Source organism: Nyctereutes procyonoides, unplaced genomic scaffold, assembly GCF_905146905.1.
Source record: "Nyctereutes procyonoides isolate TBG_1078 unplaced genomic scaffold, NYPRO_anot_genome, whole genome shotgun sequence".
Classification (NCBI taxonomy): Eukaryota; Metazoa; Chordata; class Mammalia; order Carnivora; family Canidae; genus Nyctereutes; species Nyctereutes procyonoides.
In genome coordinates this window covers 85106613-85126842 of record NW_026575140.1, presented here as the reverse complement: position 1 = coordinate 85126842, position 20230 = coordinate 85106613, and the positions used below count along the sequence as shown (strand labels likewise).

The window sequence follows — 20230 nt, the reverse complement described above, 5'->3', positions numbered from 1 at the left end:
TTGGGGCAGAAATCTCATCCTGAAGGCCCCACCCTCAAGACCGCATCTAAACCTACTTCCTCCTAAAGGCACCATCTCCAAACGCCATCACACCGGAGGTTGGGGCTACAACACAGGAACTCGGGGATGGGGTCCAGAGGACGTGCTCTCAGTGTTCAGGGAACAAACGTGGGACTTGCTGACAGGGTGGTGTTTCTAAAGTGCATATTTAATCTTGTTTCTCCTTCACTCAAAACTCCCTCATGATCCCCTCTGCCTGTAGCATAACTCCCTAAGGCCTTGGCACGACATCAGCCCCAGCCTCTCTGTCCAGTGTCTCTCTGGAGAGCTGCTCCCCTTTCTCCCTCGGGAGCAGGTTCAGTGCTTCTGTCTTCCACATCCCCAGCACCTCGGGGCCACCCCCTGCCCCCATCTCCGCAGTGGCACTAGGCCTTCCTTGTTTGAAGCTCCTGAAAGCGCAAAGCACCGAAGCAGGGTGGCTCATCTGAGGATGCCTGGGAACCGGATGCAGTAAAACTGCCAGAAACCTGAGCTCCTAGGAGCTGAGGAATTGTGGAGAGAAAACACATCCAAGGGAGGAAAGAGCCACCTGTGTGAGCTTGACCTGAGTCCCTCCTTCCTGGAGGGAGGAGGTTGGGCCAAGCATGGTTTCCATTACCCAGCACTAGGTGTCACCAGTTACACAGCCCCTTGCCACCCTAGGGAACTCCCCCCTACCTGCTGGGTGGAGCCCAGATAGTCCCACCAGCGCAGCATCACCATCACCCCTGCTGTCACACCCTGAGAAAACTAGGGCGGCCTTGTCATATCTCTACATGTGTCCTTCCCAAGTTTGGTGAATGATTAATGGGTGAGCATGGCACAGCAGACACTTGATCTGCACACATCTGCACACATTCTTTGCCTCTCTTCCTGTCCCCCATCTTGCAAGCCCATCCCCTGATTCCATGTTAAACCTGTGCTTTCCAGCCCTGGTACTTCTCCCTCCATACTTCCTCTTACTCCCTGGACAACTGGCATTGCCCTCATCATGTTATGAACTATGCCAGTGGATACTCTATCGATGCAGAAAATAGTCCATAATTCCTCCTGTCTGCATAGCTTCACCCTATCTGCTGATGGAAATGAAATTTAGGGGAGAATTTCCTAGAACTCCAGTCTCCCATCATATTCCAAATTGAAAACTGACTCTGATGTCACATACATGGCGAAAGGGTCAGCGTATGTGTTAGGAAAGCAGCAGGCCGAAAATCAGATGATCTGGCTTCAAATTTTGTGTCTGTCACTCATCATCTAGGTGACCGTGGGCAAGCTACATAGTCCCACTGAGCCTCAGGTTCTTCATCTAGAAAATGTCCTGCCAACCTCAGAAAATCTGTCTAAGAATCAAGATAAAAAAAAGTTGTATGATGGTATTTTGGCAAATTATAATATTCTACATAAATTGAGGGAATGCCTTAAGTATTAGGAGATTGAGAGCATCACTCGCTGGAAAAATATTCCAGTTACAATCAAACCCCTGGATTGGAGGAGAATGTGAGCAGAAAAGAAAGAAAAGAATAAAATAACCTAATTTAGTGAACACTGGAACTCCCAGCGTAATTCACAGCATGATGTCATATTGGAGAGAATTGGGAAGAACCAAAGTGCAAACCTGGACCTATTTGACTCCGTGGTCCAGGACGTCAAACCCAGTGCCAAGCTTGGCAGCATGTGGAGTGTGGACCACACTCTCTCCCCTCTGAGAGCTGAGTCTTTGGGAAATAAACACAAGATTTGAGGACCAAAATGTCAACTCTTGTTTTTTTTGTAAGAGCAAAAGATTGGAAACTACCAGTTGCCCGTCCAGCTGGGACTGGTTAAATAAATTATGGAAATTCATTCAATGAAATACTATGCAGCCATTTAAAAATATGGAGGGGACCACAAGGTGTTGAACAAAATACATTGTATGCTACCAACTGTGGGCAAATGTGTGTGCATATGTTCATATGTGTTATTTGCTAAAGGGCTTCCAAAGTCTGCCCTTAAGGATATATAAGACACTGAAAACACTAATTACCTCTACAGAGGGAACTAAGAAGCTAGGAGAATAGGAACCTGAAAGGACTTTCCACTCTCTGTCCTTTTGTGACTTTTGAATTTTGAACTGTATAACGAGACGAGCTTGCATTGTGTGTGCACATATGTGTGTGCGTGTGTGTGTGTATGTACATCGGCGTTATCGGACTGAAAAACATCTTGGACCAAAAGTCAATGGGCTCCCCATTTCCTAATGCTTAGGTCCCCACCCTAAGTTCGGACTCCATGACCCATGTGGGAAAGGGATGAGGGAGGGGGGATCAAATCCTGACAGCACGTGAAAGACAGGAGCAACGGAGCACAAGCCACAGTCTCCGGGCAAGACAGCCACGGACACAGCACCCCTTCCCCCCCAGTCTCGACCGAGGGAAGAGAGGGATTGGGAATTTCTCCAACTGGATATCATCTCCCTACTGTGGTGGTGTCAGGAGTGGGATGACAAGCGTCCTCCCTAACAGTACAAGGAGGGTGAGCATCAGATGGGGGCATCAAAGGTGGGTCACACGGGTAAAGCAGTGGGGCTGGGGAGGTGGATGCCCAGAGGGAGGTGATTAGAGGCTACAAGGCTAAGTCGAAGGATTAGGGGTAAAAATAAGTGGTGTCAGGGTATCATGGGTCACAGACTATTCTAAGAGCCAGAAAATGAGAGGATGGCCCGGAACAGGGCCCGAATATTCTATATTGCATCCATTAGCAGGATGGAAGAGTAAGAAAGATGTAACCTCTGGTTGGCACAATTATGGAGGATGCTGACAAGACGGGTCAATGACAACCCGCCCCCGTCCCGGCCTGACTCAGTCGGGTTCTAAGGAAGCCCCTCCCTTTCCTGCTCCCTCCCGCCCCCACTGCACTAAGGCCCTGCAGTTCGGTGTTCCAATGTTCTGTTTTACATTTGGTTTTGTTCAGCAGCAGCGCCTGCTTAGCCAATTTCTGCTGGAGGAGCCCCCGTGCCAAGAAACGACACAAGAAGAGCAAGGCCTGGGCAGGCTCAGAAAATGCCAGAGATGTTGCCACCAAGCCTCCTCCACCCAGGCTGCCAGGAGAGCTTTGCAAATGGAATCAATCTGAATGGAGCTGATGGGAAACATCTGAATGGAGGCAGCCAGTACAAACAGAAACTGCTGAGTTTCCCACTGCAGTAGCCTGGCTTCTCCTCCTATTCGCTGGCTTCTCTGTCACAGGGAGGACACACGCTGCTTCTTGGAAAAGCCTCCGGACCAAGATGGTTAACCTTGACCTCACAGACCCCGCTGGCCCTCGAGGCCACCCAGCGCACCCTTTGCCCCTTTGCCTCCGTCGCTCACTAGGTTTGATACGTTTTTATAAAGGGCAGGTGGGAGGTCGATTTGCTCACAGTAGGCCGCTTTCTTTTCCCTGGAACCCGAAAAGATCAGAAAACCTCACCCACTAAGCCTGTATGTCCCCTGTCACCCCCAAATAAGAGGCCCAGATACCTCCCAAGCGTAGGTGAGGAATCTAGGGTGTTCCTCTATGACTCCCAAGCACCCCGATGTCCAACGAGCCGGGGCAGCATTCGCTGCAATGCATCGCAGATGAAGTTATGATAAAGGAATGTGATTATTTCCTTGGAGCTGATGGAAAAGAGTTAGGTAATAAAACCTGGACAGAGGTTGTCTAGCAAATTCCAAGGACGGATCCTAACTAATACCTGGCATTGGTTCCTAGGCTTCTGTGTCTTCAGAGCAGAAAGTCAGGACAGTCTCAAGAGGTATTAACTGTAGATAGATGCTGTTTTGGCAGGGTCCCGTTTCCTTTCCCTGATCCCGCTTTCACCACGCGGCCTCCTCAATTTTAAGTTAGAGCCGTTGGCCAGCTGCTCTCGCGGATCGTGACCACCGTACCTTAGCGTCATGCTTTTTTTTTTTAAGATTTTATTTATTTATTCATGAGAGACACAGAGAGAGGGGCACAGACACAGGCAGAGGGAGAAGCAGCTCCATGCAGGGAGCCCGATGTAGGACTCGATCCGGGGTCTCCAGGATCACGCCCTGGGGGCGCTAAACCACTGAGCCCCCCGGGCTGCCCTTAGCGTCATGCTTTATCAGTTTGGTGCTCGTAATGTTTAGCCAGCATGGATCGTGCCACTTAGAGATTTGGCAGCTGGGGAGCTTCGGTCCAGGCCCGGGACCACGGTGATTAATGGTGCCGTGATTCAGTATTTAGGAACCGTCGAGCCACCCGTCCCAAAACAATGAAACCATTGGTCCGGGAGTTGGTCTGCTTCTCAGGTTCTCGGAAGGATAAGTGAGCTCCGTGTTACTCTGAGCATAAACATTATGCTGACCTTGATCCAGGAATTTAAACAGTGTCATTTAATGTAAACATTAGCGAATACCTTCTTGCTGAAGTGGTCTGTTTTCAGGATGGGTTAGGGTTTCTTCTCTACAAAAGCACTTTGGGGCCCTGGATTTTAAACTCCCGGTCAGCTCTGCATTTCTTCTCTCACTTACTTCGCCTGGCCTCCCAAGCAGCAGCACCAGCTTCTAAGGTTGAGGGAGCCCTCTGCTGATGGCCGGGGTGTAACTTCATAGGACAAAGCGAGGCAAGCCGGGCAGTCTGAACAACCCTCGGATCCCAGAGCCGTAACTTGCCTCTAGACCCGGAGCCAGGCTTTGGCTGTCAAAAGCCAGGCTCTAGACTGTTTCTCAGACTGTGCATATTGTTTCGGGTTTTATTCTTTCTGGAAGTAGAAGACACAAGGTCTGGAAAGCGGTTCTTGTCCTACGCATCAAGAGAGCTACACGTTGCTGCGCATGTTCGCGCACGGGCACGGGCACAAGCACACACACGCATGCACACACACTGCAATGGATCCCCTCCAAGAAGGCTCTGCTCGGTGTGTGCGTGTCCTGAGTAAAGGAGTGGGAGGCGCCTGAGTATATATAGCAGCCCAGAATCATGGGGCTGGATTTAGGAACATTCGCCCTTTGTGGTGTGTCCAGATGAAGCACTCTGATGAGACCACAGCCTGGAAGAGGAATTCTTCCCAGCAGCTGTGGCCTTGAAGCTGGAGGTTAACAGCTTAACACCAGAGTGTGGTACCCGATTCCAAACTCTAAAAATTAATGGTGATAAGGGTGGGCTGCTTGCCAAGGCCTGTGGTGTGAATCCCAAGAGAAATACCTTCTATTTTGAGACCTCTCTCAACCCACGATGTGCTGTCCTGTGCTTTGATGCATGTCCCACCTCTTTGTCTATGTGCCTCTTTCTCCAACCTAAACTTTGTCGAGCTTTCAACCCACAGACAGTAGCGACCCAATGTAATTCACTGAAAAGAATAGTCATGTCAATAGTCATGTAGGCAAATACGTGGCTCAGATGCCAATCGGAAGAACCAAAGGTAGAACCCTTGCCTTGCCAAAGGCACCAGAGGAGGCAAAGGGGAAATGGCAAAGAGCAAATCAAACTAAACTTTTTTCTGGGCAAAAGGGGACAAAAGCACAGTAAGTGTCTTTTCCTTGAGAGAGCTCCCCTGGAAAGGGAAAACAAAAGTGCAACTCATGCCTCGTTAAGTTAGCGCACACCGTCCAACGGCTGGGCCTACAGCAGGAGCCATCTCTGGCAAGGGAAAGGATGCCATGCTCCTGGGGCGCCCAGGGGGCTCAGTCAGGTAAGCGGCTGCCTTCTGCTCGGGTCATGATCTCCGGGTCCTGGGATGGAGCCCAGCATCGGGCTCCCCGCTCGGCGGGGAGTCTGCTTCTCCTCCTGCCCCTCCTCACCCCTTCTCATGCTCGCTCATGGGCTCACTCCCTCTCTCTCTCTTTCTCTCAAATAAGTAAATTAAATCTTTAAAAAATAAAAAAAGATGCTAAACTCCTGCTCAAAAATCTTCTGTGACTCCCATTGCCCATATCGAATCTAAACTCTTTAAGAGGATATTTAAGTGTCTTTGCTTCTCCTGTTGCACCCTTCTCCATCCGTGTTTGCCTCAACACGTGTATGCACACCTGACTCTCACCTTAACTATTAAACTTCTCTCGCCTTATTTTTTTTATTTTATTTATTTATTCATGAGAGACACAGAGAGAGGCAGAGACACAGGCAGAGGGAGAAGCAGGCTCCTTGTGGGGAGCCCGATGCGGGACTCGATCCCAGGACCCCGGGGTCACGACCTGAGCCGAAGGCAGACGCTCAACCGCTGAGCCACCCAGGCGTCCTTCGCCTTATGTTTTTCTGCTTCCTTTTCCATCTGTCAAGGACCTGCTCCCCCTTCAAGAGGGAGCTCAGATGTTCCATCCTCGTGAAAGCTTGTCCAGCTCTCCCGGACAGAATAGCCTGCTCTCTCCCCTATGTGTGCAAAGGATTTTACTTATACTCTCCTTCCACCCTCACCGTTACCATGTTTATGTGTAGTCTTTGCCATTCAGTCCATCTACAATTTATAAACTGAGATCAAGGCCATGCATTCATTTTTGCATCCTCCCTTGAGTTGCCGCCTCCGGCATGTCACTCCCCAGCCTCACTCCTCCCATCAAGGGTCTGTCCTAGCAATTCCCACATAAGAGAGTCTCAATACATTGTTTGTATTCAATTCAATTCATAACCAAGAGGATTAGGCGAAAATACAATGACTCCAAAGACAGAAGAAAGGCAGGATCCCAACGACAGGTGGCTCATCTGGAAGCTGCTCAGGATTCTGAATTCCTCCAGTTTAAGGACACTGCCTTCTACGTGTGACAGTAGAGCACTGAGAACCATTTTTGAGCAACTGTGAATTAGGGGGGAAGAAAACAAAATCTTTTTTAAGACACTTTACAGCCATCTGTTAGAAATTTGTCATAAAAACTAGCGAAGTATGCTGCCAACAGGAGTTCAGGGCCGCCCCCTGGCGTTGGTAACCAGCCGCCCTCCGCGGGGTTAAACAGCCGCAGCTGAACACATCCAGCCAAGGCCTTGTCCTCCAGGGCGGTCATGACAGCGCCGCGTGGGCTTGGGAGTCTAACTGAGTCTGAGTTTAAATCCGGGTTAACCATCGTAACCTTGAGTTTCCAGGCCTCTAAGATGGAGCTAATGAAATCCCTCTTCATAGGGTTGCTTTAGGATTAAATGAGATTTTAAATATCAAATACTTTAATGACTCACAACAAGTGCTCAGTAAGTGGAAGCTATTATTATTATTACAGTAATGATTCTATAATTTAATACATTCCTGACTGTTCTCTTTTAAAATTACCTTCAATGCCCCTCTATCAGCCACACACAAAAATCATGGATTTCTCCACCCTGGTTTGTGGCATTCCTTATTTTAAGTGAGAACATATCACGATATTCGAGTATGCAGTTTATTAATCCGATTTATCTAAAAATTCTATTTAGAGGTTTACAAAAGCCAAAGCCACCTATTTAAAGCAAAGGTTTTGCACCACTGACAACATTCTGCAGGTACTTAGGGAATTTCAAAGGCATTGCTCAAAATCTAAATTTTGTATAAAAAGCACTCGCGTCTGATACAAACACCCCAGACATTCTGACGAGATCTCATAAAAGGTTAGACACACTCCTCCTTACTTAATCAAATCATCAAGTACTTACTTAATATGAACATAATGGCTATTATGGGATGACAATCATAAAAAATCAGGTCTTCTGAGTTCATAACATAGAATCCCAAGAAACCTAAAACTGTGGAAGCAACCCAATATGGAAGCTGAGTTAAGCTGACATTCTAGATGGCTCCAGTGATATTCTCTGAGCTCCCTACTGGACCTGAGAATAACTTTAATTATTACCTCATATTGCGCTGCTTAGCCAGAGAATGTCCTTGAAGGGTCGCTGGACTCACTAAGAAATACTGCCAAAGCTCTGGCGTTTTCAATAGGAGATTATTACTCGTTCAATCAATAAGTACTTCCTGGCCTCGCTTACGTATAAGACATTGTGCTTGAGGCCATCAGAGTCACAGAGAAGATGACCCCTGACCTCATGGGCTTTCCATTCCAGGGCAGACTAGAAATCCCATCTGAAATCTGTCGATTCTAACCAGTAGATAAGCCTATAGAGAATATACCATAAGTAATACGATGACTCAATGAGTGAATAGTAGAAAGGAGGCACCCTGTGGACGGAAAGACACGTGTGGTGGGGGAGGTTGTGGAGGTTCTGGGATTAGACACGGCCTAACGGCTAGAGAGGCTCTCCTCAGTGAGAGGAGACCAGCCCAGTAACGGCCCAGCACGTAAGGGGCCCAGGAAAGCAGAAGGTAAAGCCATCCAGGTACAAAGAAGCTAAAGCAAGGATGCGGTTAGTTATAAGATGGGAGCGGTGTTTGCAACCGGACTGTAAAGAGCCCGAGCGGCAGGAGCTCCTACTGCACGGCCAGCAAGCGACGCCCTCCTGCACGGGTTACGGGCCGTCGGGCAGGAGGTCTGGACACTGTCCACGGGCCCTTTTGACATCAGCTCCGTTGTCCCGGGGATTCACAGGTGAGTGAGTCTAAGTCTCCTGCCTTAAGAAAAAGAAGATGAGAGTTTTGGGGTTTAGCCGCACGGGTCCATCCTCCGGCGCTCGCCCTGGCCTCTCAGACCAAGGTCCTGAGCAGCAGGCGTCGAAAGCGAGAAAAGCTGGAGAAAGTCCGAGCTGCCGGTGGCTGCAGAGACAGTGTTCCTGGCAGGGAGCTCTGCTCCCTCTGTGCCCGGGATAGAGCAGTGGGATTAGGTGGTTTGCTGGGCCCCAGGGCATGGTCTGCGGTGCTGTCAGCAGCCTTTCATCAAAACAGGACGGGGTAACACGCAGCGCAGGCTGGTTTATGGTCGGGATATTAAATGCAGGCTTACGTGTCCCTCTATTTAGACATGCACCCAGGCCTGCTGGATGACTGCCATTCCATTCAAGAGAGATAAAATAAAACCCTCCTGTGTAGCACGCTGGGACACACACCACGCATTCCTGGAAGCAAGAGGCAAGAAAGGGTTTGACCTCCAACCGCAAAAAGGAATCCAGCAGGGGAAACCACAGCGGCCTAACAGACCACAAAGAGAAATCCATTCTCAGGCTGTGGGAAGCTGGTCTTGGAGAAAAGCAGTAGGTGGGATTTTTTAACAAACCACACCAATTCTGAAGGATGGGAAGGCAAGATGAAGGGCCCTGGGGCACCACTTGTCTCATTCATATCAGCCTCATTGTCAAACTACAGTCTTGTCAAAATCCTGCCAATGGGAGACCGCGTAGTTTACTCTAACTTCACCCTCTGATTCGTCAGGCACTAGGTCCGACTCTCCTTCCCCAAGAGACTAAGCCAGCTGCAACCCAAAGGGGAGCAGATCACAGAAGTCAATGTCGTTGGTTGAGTGGCAACTGGCTAAATGGAGTTAGGAGGCCGTGGGAGATACACTGGTAAGCAGCTCGCCCTGGCAAAATCCACTGCTACGTAGGCCTTTGATTCAGTTCCGGCCCACCAGCCTCTCATTCCTCTCGGGGACCTCACCCTTGAGCGCTCCAGACAGACCCATATTTTTACTGGCCACTTCCTTCCTAAAGCTCTCATAGATTGCGAGACCTGAATGCTTCCTCCTTTGAACTCATTCGAATTCTGTGGTACTTTGGACATATCTCCTTTTATATAATAATTTACATACACAGCTCCCCCCGCCCAACCATGAGCTTGTGAACTCCTCTAGGCAGGCTATAATTTCCTCCCTCCGCCTATACCAACTGAAACATCAGATATATTCAATAAACTCTTATTGAAACTATATACGAACTGTAAAACCTCAATGGGTTTTGAATAAATGTTGCTGACTCATTCATTGACTTTTAGAGCAAAATGGCACACTTAAGCAAAACATAAATACCGCCCAAAAGGAAGATCATGATGCAAATAGGATCCCTGTTTGGCCAGATTCTGACTCTCTCTGAACAGATGACTAGGTATTAAAACCAGTGCTGTTCACATTTTAAAATAGGCAGCGGGCCTTGGAAAGTGACTACCAACCTTGAGGAAAAGAAGCAAATATCAAGATTCTGGCCTCCAATTTCCTTCATTCTCATCCCTTCCTCTTCTCTGCCCCGGTCTCTGACTTGCATAGCTTCGAGAGTTTCCAATTCTTCTCTAGATGATTTATAGTTTCCCAAACATACCCCACACATTCCCATCTCCAGGCCTCTGCTCAGGCCTTTGCTATGCCCGTGGAATATTTTTCCCCACAACTAACTGTCCACGTTTTAGTGATTCTTCAGTCCAACTACTTCATCCTTCATGGAATCTTCCTTGAAATCTCCTCCCAGAAGCAATTTCTCTTTTCCTGAACTCTCATAGCGTCTGGCACCCTTCTGGTGGCATTTAAGCAAGCATCCTGTATATTATAGTTTTCCATGCATGTCTTCTCTCTACAATTAAAATGGAAATTCCTGAGGGCGGAAACATTTATCTCCCATAGTATCGTGCATCGTTGTACCATGTCCTCCATGAGTATTTGTTGAGTGAAGGAATATATGAATGAATGGGGATATAGAGCAATAATAAATCATTGAATGAATGAGAGGCATTGTCAGTATTTCCCCCATTTAAGGAAAAGGAAAGTCACTCCAGAGATTTATCAGGTTGAACCTCTTGCCTTTACTTCGGTTAGTTATTATTAGTCTCACTTTAAACAGACCAGGCAACCGAGGACAACACAGACTAAAATGTAGAGTTATTTCTTCTTTACGATTCTGCTCAATATTGCTCTGTCTTTTCAATACCTGGCAGTGTATCATGGGATTATCTTCCCACAGATGGGGAAAGACCCCACATCTAGTTCTTTTTCTCCTCTTTTCATTAACCCCTTCTTAGTCCCATGCCTTGACAGAGTGTACAGATGAACACTTACAGTAGGATGATGTCCTGCGCATTATAAACAAGGCAGACCTGGTCTAAATAAGTCTAAAAAGCAAAAGTCTTTCAAGATGGAAAATGATTCTCAGATTAGAGTCTACAGACATGATGAGGAGGGAACCTAGATCAAAAGAAATAATCAAAACATTCGCCTTGGTAGATAGCTCCCTGGACTTGGTCCGGAGCCTATTCACGGAAATTCTCAGGGCAAGCTTAGTCTTCTTGCTGCTGGCAAACTGCCCCAGAAACATTCCAACCCACCCGGGGCCCCACCAGAGAAGCAGGCATCAAATCAAAAGAGCAGAGCACCTGCTGCTAGAGACAGAATGGACCTGACTTAGGAGTGGCCCCAGGCCCCAAGATGTGTGAAGATCACTAAAGAGGCTAATTCTGATATAACAGGAAGAGTTAAGTCCGCTCTTGGGAAATCTCTGGCAAATGTTCTTACGATTTGATTTGTGAGAACAGCAGCTCCTGATAAAAGCCCAGAAAGAAGATAGTGGCTGTTAACACCCTTGGCCTGAGGCCTGCAACTCTTTTGACAGTCTTTCTGCACATTAGACAAAAGTACACAGAAAATGTACAGGAGGTTAGAGCAGCAGCCCAGCACCAAGAGGTAGTTCTCACCTGGCCTTTTTAAGAGCTAAGAAAGGGTGCCTGGGTGGCTCAATCGGTTAAGAGTCTAACTCCTAATTTCAGTTCGGGTCATGATCTCAGGGTCACAAGATCAAATCCTGGGTCAGGCTTCATAGTGGGTGCCAACCTGCTTAAGATTCTCTCTCTCTCTCCCTCTGCCCCTCCCCCCTGCTCTAAAAAAGAGAGAGAGAGAGAGAGAGGAAGGAAAAGCTAAATGATTCGGTGCCTTTGTTTCTCTTGCTCTAAAATGCGTTTGATCCTGAGTTGGGACCATTGTGCTTGCTGTAAAATACCGAGTCTATGCTCCAGGAGCTCAGGTCAGATGTCTCCAAGCCACATCAGCCTGGAATGGGAACCCTGAGAGAACAATACTCAAGGCAATCTTCTCACCTGGAAGGGGAGTTCTTCCCACCCTGCCTTTCTAGTCCGGGAGCTCCTGGGCATCTGATGTGGGCTCTGAAAGCTCCACTTCCTCCTGGCAGCCCCCACCATACACCCTATGCTCCCAGGACACTGTGCCCTTTCCCTCACTGCACTGACCCTGTGGGCACCCCTACTCTGGGCCAAGGGACTGGGCCAGCCCCACGAACACGGGTGTGGTACCTAAAGCTCTACTAACACCACTTCGCCAGAGCACGGGAAAGCTGGCCCCTTCATTTGTAGTATTTGTATTACATTCCCTTGCTAGGCTCTCATATCATCGTATATAGACCCTTGAGTGAAGTATTTGGTTTTCATAATCAAGGTTCCCTGAAGGGCTGGGGTAAAAGACCACTGGAAAGGCACATATCTCACCATGTCACACCGTCTAAAGTGTCCTTATCTTAATGTTGAGGACATTTTTTAAACATGATTACTATACCTTCATCACACTTACCAAAAATAACCATAACTCCTGAATGACCTCTGCTACCAATCCCTGTGCTTATTTCCTTGATTTTTCTCCAACAGGTCTTTTTACTGTTGATTTGTTTGAATGAGGATCCAAACAAGGGCCTCATGATACATTTGGCTGTTTTCTCTCGTCAGAGAGAAATAACTCACTCTTCCTTTTTCTCTAATGCCATTCTTGATGGAGCATAATGCATACTTGGAGAAACCAGGTCATTTCCCATAGAGCGTCCCATCTTTGGGATCTAGCCAATCACATCCTTGTCATTTAAGTTCTTCTATTCCTTATATTTCCCATAAACTAGTAGCAGTTCTCAAGACTCAGCTGGAAAATCAGGTTCAATTTTGTAGGCAGGAAACATCACAAGAGATATTTCCTGATCCATCATCTCACGAGGCACATAATGTCTAGGCTCTCCAGCTTTTCAGGAGGCTAAGATTGATCACAGGGTGTAGGTGGTGGCAGCCCGACCCTTCCACTCTAATGTTCCCCATCAACAGTTCAGCAAATATTTTAACCGCATTCATGAATGTTGCCCGAATCAACTATTTCATTAGAGGTGGAAAGGGGTGTGTTTTTAAAAATTCTATCACTCCTTCTGCATTTATTATTTAGAATTCTTCTATATAGAACTCACTTTTACCAAATATCCAGTTACTTTAAAATATAGTTGGCACAGAAAGGAGACAATAAAGGCTTTCTCATTATTTATTCATTTCAGAATAATTAATTATTACCCAGCAACTTCCAAAGGCAGGCTATCAGCTGTATTTTGTTTTTGTTGTTGTTGTTTTAGGTAATCATTATGAACTCAGGTTTTTTATGTATTTGACAGGTTTCAATCCATTGTAGTTATAATTCTTTTTGATACAGAAGCTGTCAGATTTTGGCCAGTGGGAGCCCCTTCAAAGTGGGTCGTGTGTTGGTTTGACATGACCTCCAATAGTCTGTAGAGCTTCTTGCAAAACAAGTTGCCCATGGCTCATAATGAATATTTATTGCTCAGACCTGGGATCAGTCATTTAACCAGGTGAAATGGTATTTGGAGACATGTCTCAGGATTTTTTTAATTAAGTATTTTTTAAATTAAGCAGTAATGAATACAATCGAGACTTCTTATGTAGACATATCCCTGATCTCATTGACCTTATTTTTCTGTTAGAAGGAAATACTACCGTGTTCAAGTTTATCCTTCTTGTTCAAGTTTTCATCCTTTAACACATATTTTATACACGCATATTAAATAGCATCGTTTTACAGATGTTTAAATCTTACAGAATGCTATCACACTATAAATATCTTACTTCAACCAGTTTTTTCCGACATGATTCTATTTTTTTCATAATTATCCATACTGGTAGATATATTGCTTATTCATTTTAACCGCTGCATGTTATTTCATGGTATATATTATGACAACTTTTGTCCTGCTAATGAATTCTTAGGTCTTCAAATTTTGCTATTACAAACAATACTGAAATGAAGATTCTTGAACACAGCTCCCTGAGCACAGTATGAAAATTTCTCTACCATCCATTTCTAGATGTAATACTGTTGGATCATAAGGCCACGAGCACCTTCAAATTTACTAGATATAGCCAAACTACTCTCCAAAATGGTTGTGCAAATTTATATTTCCACCAGCAGTGCACAAAAGACTTCATTTTCCAACTATATTCAAATTAAAAAAAAATTTAGGGGCACCTGGTTAGCTCAGTCAGTGGAGCATCTGATGCTTGATCTCAGGATTCTAAGTTCAAGCCCCACATTGAGTATAGAGATGATTTGAAAAAAATTAAATTTTGGGGCACCTGGGTAGCTCAGTCAGTTAAAAGTCTGACTCTTCACTTTGGCTCAGGTCATAATCTCAGGGTTGTGAGTTCGAGCCCTGCATCTGACTCCTGCACTGGGCATGGAGCCTGCTTAAGATTCTCTCTCCCACTCCCTCTGCCCTACCAAAATAAATAAATAAATCTTGTTAAAGTTTTAAATAAATAAGTACATCTAAAACTAAGATAACATTGTGTGTCATATACTCAAATTTTAAACATTTTAGTAAATAAAGGGTTTCATTTTCTTCCTACATCCTCACTCAAACTTGGTACTATTAGACTTTTTTTTGTATGAGTCATGGATGTGAAATTATTTTTCTTTGGTATTTTAATTTGCACTTCTCTGATTGCTAGTGAGATTGAGATTCTTCTTGTATGTGTGTTGGCTACTTGGGTTGATATTTCTATTGAGCGTGAGAGCAAACACAGGAACCGGAGCCAGACTTCTAGGCTCAAACTCAGTTCCACCAGTTACTTTTAAGCAAATTATCAATCACTTTCTATGCCTACTTCTTCATCTATAAAGTAGGGTGATAAATACCTATCTCCCAGGGACATAGTAAAGATTAAATGAGTTAATATATCTCAAGTGCTTAGGACAGAGACTGGCTATTACCATTATTATCATTATTGGTTTGTAGGGGCTCTTTCTATATTCTGGATACTTTTTCTCAGTCAGATTTTGCATTTTAAATATATTTTCCCAAATGTCTGTATTTTTGTCTTTTTACTCTGTCTATGGTATCTTTGGCTGGTGCAGGAAATTTACTGTTAATATAATGTAATACAAATTATCCTTATTTTTTCCTATATAGTTTGAGGTTTTGGTGTAAAACTCTAAGAAATCTTTTTTTCTTTTCTTTTTTTTTAAGTCTATTTATTTATTTAAGTGATCTCTATCCCCAATGTAGGGCTCAAACTCACAACCCTAAGATCAAGAGCATCACACTCTTCCAACTGAGCCAGCCACTAAGAAATCTTTCTCTACACAAGGCCTTCAAGAATATTTCCTTCTAAAATTTTAAAGTTGTCCTTTTTTTTTTTTACTTGCAGGACTTTAACCTGCTTGTATTATGAGAGGAATCCAATTTTGTGTTTTTTTCATACAGATAATTTCCTAAGTACTACTATTGATAGTACTTGATAATATTGAACATTATTCATTGAACACTCTTGAACATTATTATATCATTATTTCTTCATTGATTTGTAATTTTACCTTTATCAGATACCAAGTGTCTACATATGTGTGAATGTGTTTCTGGACTTCCTATCCTGTCCATCAATTTACTTTCCAATTATTGCACTATCCCATGTCCTAATTTTTAAGATGTATTTAAAAATAAGTCTACATATCTTGTAGAACGAGTTCCACCATCTTTTTCAAAATGGCATCTGGGTTATTGGCTCCTTGCTCTTCCATGAAGTCTCCTAGATCTTGAAGAGCAGTGTAGACTGTTTCTAACACGTGAGAAATATAAACAGGGAGAGACTGGCTGGTAGCTGCTCTGATGCAGAGCAGAGGCATTACAGAAATCCCACATTCCCAGAATTTATGAGCAAATTATGGAGATAGTTCCCATAGGCCAGTTGTGGGCCATAGGAAAATATGTGCCTTTGCGGGATAACCTTAGATCCATTTAAGAGGGCCAGCTTCTATAAAGAGCCAGCATCACTATGGGGGAAACTAAGCAGAAGAGGTACATTCTTCTGCATGAGTGAAATTATAGGTGAGAGATTCCTAGAAGTATAGGATCTCAAAGAAAGCCCATAGAGAGTTCCATGATACAAGAAAAAAAGTCAGATTTAAGCTTCTTCTCAGTCCAGGGTGTTCTGATACCAGTTCATAACAGTACTGGGCAAGTAGGATCTTTCCTACTGCTCCCCTTTCTTCCCCTGCTTCAATCCTAGAGGAGTAGAGACTAATAAGTGCATGAGAAGGAGGAAGAAACCCAGTTGAGGGAAACAGGTGAGATGCATAACTGCTGTCTATTCTATTTCCACGACAAGCTTTCCACCTGCTGCAGGCTCAGGTTGGGGATGAGGATAAGCTTTAACTTTGTGATACTATAAGTTTAACTATTACCTCTGACTATACATCTTAATTCATACATTGAGACAGTTTTTCATGAGCCAAACACTTTTCACGTGGAGTTGCCAGAAAAGTCCATGATTTTTTATTTATTCATAGGCAAGAAAGAACTAGCCGCATAAATCAGCTCGTAAGGACAATAGCAGAAAGAAAACAATGACACAGCCTGGCTATGCCCCATGAGACATAGCTTTTTTGATGTATTTGCTACCTATTATTTTTTGAAGTTCTTATTTTAATTCCAGTTAGTTAACATACGGTGTTATATTAGTTTGATGTGTACCCTATAAAGATTCAACAATTCCATATATCACCTGATGCTCATCTCAACTCGTGTACTCTTTGATCCTCATCGCCTACTTCACCCATTCCCCCAATCCATCTCCCCTCTGGTAACCACCAATTCGTTCTCTGTAGTTAAGAGTCTGTTTCTTGGTTTGTGTCTTATTTTTCCCCCATTTGCTTGTTTGTTTTGTTTCTTAAATTCTACATGAGTGAGATCATTTAGTATCTGTCTTGTTCTGACTGATTTATGTCACTTAGCATAATACCCTCTAGCTCCATCCGATTTGTTGCAAAAGGATACCTATGATTTTTATTACACTGACAAATTAAATTTACCAGCTCTTTTTTTTATAAATTTATTTTTTATTGGTGTTCAATTTGCCAACATATAGAATAACACCCAGTGCTCATCCCGTCAAGTGCCCACCTCAGTGCCCGTCGCCCAGTCACCCCCACCCCCGCCCACCTCCCCTTCCACCACCCCTAGTTCGTTTCCCATAATTAGGAGTCTTTCATGTTCTGTCTCCCTTTCTGATATTTCCCACTCATTTTTTCTCCTTTCCCCTTTATTCCCTTTCACTATTTTTTATATTCCCCAAATGAATGAGATTAATATTTGTCCTTCTCCGATTGACTTACTTCACTCAGCATAATACCCTCCAGTTCCATCCACGTCGAAGCACATGGTGGGTATTTGTCGTTTCTAATGGCTGAGTAATATTCCATTGTATACATCAACCACATCTTCTTTATCCATTCATCTTTTGATGGACACCGAGGCTCCTTCCACAGTTTGGCTATTGTGGACATTGCTGCTTTGAACATTGGGGTGCAGGTGTCCCGGTGTTTCACTGCATCTGTATCTTTGGGGTAAATCCCCAGCAGTGCAATTGCTGGGTCATAGGGCAGGTATATTTTTAACTCTTTGAGGAACCTCCACACAGTTTCCAGAGTGGCTGCACCAGTTCACATTCCCACCAACAGTGCAAGAGGGTTCCCCTTTTTCCACATCCTCGCCAACATTTGTGGTTTCCTGCTTTGTTAATTTTCCCCATTCTCATTGGTGTGAGGTGGTATCTCATTGTGGTTTTGATTTGTATTTTCCCTGATGGCAAGTGATGCGGAGCATTTTCTCATGTGCTTGTTGGCCATGTCTTTGTCTTCTTCTGTGAGATTTCTCTTCATGTCTTTTGCCCATTTCATGATTGGATTGTTTGTTTCTTTGCTGTTGAGTTTAAGAAGTTCTTTATAGATCTTGGAAACTAGCCCTTTATCTGATACGTCATTTGCAAATATCTTCTCCCATTCTGTAGGTTGTCTTTGAGTTTTGTTGACGGCAACTTTTGCTGTGCAGAAGCTTCTTATCTTGATGAAGTCCCAATAGTTCATTTTTGTTTTTGTTTCTCTTGCCTTCATGGATGAATCTTGCAAGAAGTTACTGTGGCCAAGTTCAAAAAGGGTGTTGCCTGTGTTCTTCTCTAGGATTTTGATGGGATCTTGTCTCACATTAAGATCTTTCATCCATTTTGAGTTTATCTTTGTGTCTGGTGCAAGAGAGTGGTCTAGTTTCATTCTTCTGCATGTGGATGTCCAATTTTCCCAGCACCATTTATTGAAGAGACTGTCTTTTTTCCAGTGGGTAGTCTTTCCTCCGTTGTCGAATATTAGTTGGTCATAAAGTTGAGGGTCCACTTCTGGATTCTCTATTCTGTTCCATTGATCTATGTGTCTGTTTTTGTGCCAGTACCACACTGTCTTGATGACCACAGTTTTGTAGCACAACCTGAAATCTGGCATTGTTTGTTTAGGAATCCTACAACTACATTTTTAAGTGTGACTAATAGATCATTTTCTTGTTTTGCCCTTGTCACTGGTAGCAAAGTTATACTAATTCATAAAAAGATCTGGGCAGCTTTCTTCCCTTTTCTGTCATCTGAAACAGGTATAGTGATTGTATGTCTGTTGATGATATTGTAACTCTTATCTCAAACCCTCTGAGCCTGGTGACTTTGGGGAACAGGCTAGTATAATCTAGTTCCCCTTAGGTACAGATAAGATCTCAGTGGCCTGGAAGCTGCAAAGGACGGGGGCACCATTGTACATTGTGGGACCACCCACTTTCCTCTTAAGACACAGGTACCATAGATGCCTCATAGGTGCCTCAGGAAAAATGCCAGCATCAATTTGGATATCAACTTTCAGTGAAGCTGGATTTTTTTTCTTATTGAACAAAAATCAAATAGAAATTGGAAAAAAAAGGGAAAATATTGCCTGCCCAGACACCAGCAGAACCTCTATGCACCCCATCTTTGGAGACCACAGTTCTAGAGAGTGGACTGAACAGAGCCAGCAGCTAAAGCAATTCCCCCAGATGCTCTGTGGGGAAAGGGAGCAGACAGGAAGAAGGGGCTAGCCTTGGGCGCTGGCCATTTGCAGGGTTGTTTTTTTTTTTAAACCTGTGAGAGGCAGCGGGATATTGCGCCTTTTCCAACTAGTCTAATATAAGAATCACTGAGAACACTTGTTAACAAAAGAGATTCCCAGATTTCAGCCTAGATTTATTGAATCAGAATCTTTGGGACAGAGCTGGGAGGAGAGGAGAGAGTGTGCCTAAATACCCGTATTTGTAATAAACACTCCAGAAAGTCTTGCCAATGGGCAAGTTTGGGACACACACAAAAGGAGAAAAGGCATGCACTTTGGAGTTCGGCCAGGGTTGAATAATGGCTCACGTTTTAATAGTTGTATGGCTTAGAGCATGTCCTTTAATCTCCCTGTGCCTCCATTCCCTTATTTAGAAGAGGGGTTAGTCATACCTGCCTGGTGGGGTTAAGTGAGAGAATATAAATGAAACACCCCACACAACATCAGACACTTGGCAAACAGTCATCTTTATTATAGAGGGTTCTGGAAGAAGACATTAAGCTTGAATTATCAATCTACAAAGACATCATCCCTGAAGTGGAGATGAAACTACAGTACCTCAATCTTTCTTGTGTGTTCAGCATCCAGTCCCATTTTTCTGGTAATGTGCTTGTTTTTTTCTTGGAGAATCACTGCCACCTCTGATGGCTAGTTCACATGGTTTAGACTGATGGATTTGACCCTGCCTTTCACCCCAGGGGTGAGCATGATTAAGGCCTGGCCAGTGAACATATTCCATTGCCCCCCGCCCACCGCCCCAGCCATCATAACTGATTGAGAATAAAGACCATGACCCACGTTGGTCCAGTGAAATTCCATCTTGGGACTTTCACCAGAGATGTCAGCCTGGAGCTAAGCTGCCACCTGCCATCTTGCCGGAGGAGGCGAGGGTCCAACTAAGAATGCAGCAGGAGAGGAAAGAAGAGTGGAGACATGGAGAGCACGGAACCAAAGCTTGAAGATATAATTGAGCTCTTGGATCTAGACATGTGGAAGCAACCCCATCCCAGGACTTTTCATTTATGTGAACTAAGAAAAATTTTGACGTAAGACAGTTTGATTTAGATTTTCTGTTACTTGCATTCGAAAGGGTCCTGACAATGATCTTAATGCATTTCTTCTATTTTAGTCTCCAGCTTATGGTGTAATCATGC

The 20230-nt window shown here is 44.6% G+C and overlaps 1 long non-coding RNA gene across 1 annotated transcript in view; it reads right to left on the bottom strand.

Moving 5' to 3' along the window:
* Positions 1–6747: 6747 nt before the first annotated feature.
* Positions 6748–20230, bottom strand: part of LOC129497112 (uncharacterized) — a 39485-nt gene continuing 26002 nt past the window's right edge. Inside the window, exon 3 of the long non-coding RNA XR_008661875.1 lies at positions 6748–6811. This is a non-coding gene — a long non-coding RNA (uncharacterized LOC129497112). The remainder of the gene's footprint in view (positions 6812–20230) is intronic.